Genomic DNA, 2,922 nt, shown 5'->3' with positions numbered 1-2,922 from the left:
TCAATGTTTGTAAATTTATTGAAGCTTTCTTTCTGGCCTAACATATGGTCTGTTCTGGAAAAGGTTCCATGTACACTGGGAGAGAATGTATATTGTGCTGTTTTTGGGTAAAGGGCTCTGCATATGTCTATAAGTTGATTGAATTATTTAGTTCTTCTGTGCCTTTGTCATGTTTCTTTCTAGTCTAATCCTTCATTGAAAGTGGTATATTGAAGTCTCTTGCTATTACTGTGAATGCATCTATTTCTCTTTTCTATTTATATATTTTAGGGTTCTATTAAGGGGTGCATGGGAGCTCTGGTAGCATAGTGTCTAAGGCACTTGACTGCTAACCAGAAGGCTAGCAGTTCAAACCTGCCAGCCACTCCTCAGAAGGAAGATGGGGCAATCTACTTCCATGGTGATACTGACTTGGAAACCCAAGAAGGGATCACTATGAGTCAGGTCCGACTCAACAGCACATAACAACAACAAAATTAAGGGGTGCATAGATAATTATTATGATTATGTCCTCTTGTTCAACTGATCCTTTAATCATTTTCTGCTGTCTTTTATGTTCTGTCATTTCTGGGGTTTTTTTGTCTTAAAATCTCTTTTATCAGAAATTAATATTGCCATTCCAGCTCTTGTTTGATTGCCATTTACTTGATTTTTTTTTTTCCCAAAAACTTTGATTTTTATTCTATTTTTGTCTTCATGTCTATAGTTTCTCTCTGGTAGACAGCATATTGATGAGTCATGTTTTTTTTTAATCCATTCTGAAATTCTCTGTCTCCTGGATGGTACACTTATTCTGTTTACATTTAGTGTAACTATCAATGAGTATGCATTTATTGCTGTCATTTTGTTATTTTTTTTGTGTGTGGTGTTGCTGATTTCTTTGTTCCTTATAATTTTCTGTGCTGAGCTCTTTTTTAAATTAATTTTTCATCATTTCCTTCATTGCTATTGTTTTAGTGTTTGCTAAATATTTGTACCTTTCCTCTTATTTGATTTTATTAATTTCCTTTGAGGTTACCCTGTAATTTATTATTTTCTTCTCAAGGTTAAAACAGTCCATTCTATTTCAAAATAGTCTTGAGTCCCTCTCCAGTGGGAAATTATTTATCTAAACTATTCATTTCCTCCTTTGGATTTGCAGTTTTCCTCATTTACAAATTGATGTCTCTGTTTTCCTGTTTACACACTTGTAAATTCATTTTACTTTGGATACTTCTATATCTTCATGGGTTTCTGGATTATACTGTCATTTGTAATAATCATCAGATGTTGTCTGCTGTTGTCAGTTCTCTATCCAAAGGAATTCCTTTAGCATCTCTTGTAAGGTTGATCTGTTTTTCAAGAATTCCCTAAATTTCTGCTACCTGGATATGTCCTAATTTTGCCATTTTATTTGTGGGAAAACTTTGCTAGGCATCCTTGAATTTTTTTTTCTGTTTCCTTTCAGGGTTTTATACATCATCCCATTGGCTTCTCACTTGTATTGTTTCTGCCAAGAAATCAGAGGTCAGTTTTACTGGTTGAATTTTTTTTTTCCAAATGTGATTTGGGTGAAAGTTTACAGAGCAAATTCATTTATCATACAGCAGTTCACATACACTTTGTCTCATGACATTGATTACAATTTACCACAATGCAGCTCCACCCCACCCACTTCCTTCCCATAGTTACCTTTTCCGTGTGTCCTTCTCTCCATGCACTCCTGCCTCCTGAGCTGTCTCCCTGTGCATACATAGCCCTTCTATTCTCCCATGATTGAGTTCTCCAAGGAATGTATCTACCTAATATAAATGTTCACCTCATTTCCCTATATTTTCTTTGGCTGGAAGCCACAGGTGTAGCTTCAATTCCAGACCTGAAGGGCAGCTAGGGGCCATAGTCTCAGTAGTTGCATTAGGCTCTATCACACCAGCAAACCTGATCACTTTTTTTTTTAAATGATTTTGAGTTTTGTTCCACATTTATCTCCCACTATATCCAGGAACGCCTACATAGATCCCCCTCCAAGTGATTGGCAGTGGTAGCTGGACACCATCTAGTTTTTCTGGTCTCATAGTCATATAGACTGAGGATCGCAAGGTGTACCAGTTACTTGGATTAATTGTCTCCATGTATCTTTGCTTTTCTTCATTCTTCTTTGTCCTGGATGAGGAGAGACCATCATTGCATCTAGATGGCTGCTTGCAAGCTTTTAAGATCCCAGTCACTACTCACCAAAGTAAGATGTGGGACAATGTTTTGTGTAGTATGTTATGCCAATTGAGCTCAACGTCCACTGCAACTATGGCCGAAGACCACAGGTCCAACTACTCTTTCCCTCTGGGTAGCTGAATGTGCCCAAGAAGTGACTACAAACTTGTCCCTTATCAGCTCTACTATACACCTGGGAATTCTTACAGAACATAACAACATACTTTTAGAAACAGTCTCTGCCAGCCCTGTACATGGTCTTGGGCACATTCCCCACTGGATATATATACTTAATAGTTCAGCCTGTCCACCCATATATCCATGTTTGCCTTCACTGACAACAAAGTACTGTATGTGCAAAAGGGTTCATCTTTGTTGTCTTTACCTCCTATGTACCTGTATATCTTCCTCTTCCTCAATGTCTCTGTGTTGATCACTCACATTTGGTCCAATACCCTTCTCTTCACCCAAATCAATGCTTATCTCTACCTACCTAACAATGTGCCCTCCCCTCCCCTCCCACCTCTTGTAACCAACAAACAAAATTTCTTTCCATATATAAACCTTTCCTTGACTTTTTACAGTAACAGACTAGTACAGTATTTATCCTTCTGTGATCGACTTATCTCACTCAGCATAATGTCCTCTAAGTTCATCCATGTTATGTGCTGTTTTGCAGATTATACATTATTCTTTAGGGTTGCATAGTATTCCATTGTGTGTATGTACCTT

This window comes from Orycteropus afer, unplaced genomic scaffold (assembly GCF_000298275.1).
Source record: "Orycteropus afer afer isolate SDZICR_OR568_19922 unplaced genomic scaffold, OryAfe1.0 scaffold00716, whole genome shotgun sequence".
Taxonomy (NCBI): Eukaryota; Metazoa; Chordata; class Mammalia; order Tubulidentata; family Orycteropodidae; genus Orycteropus; species Orycteropus afer.
This window is presented reverse-complemented; position numbering follows the sequence as displayed.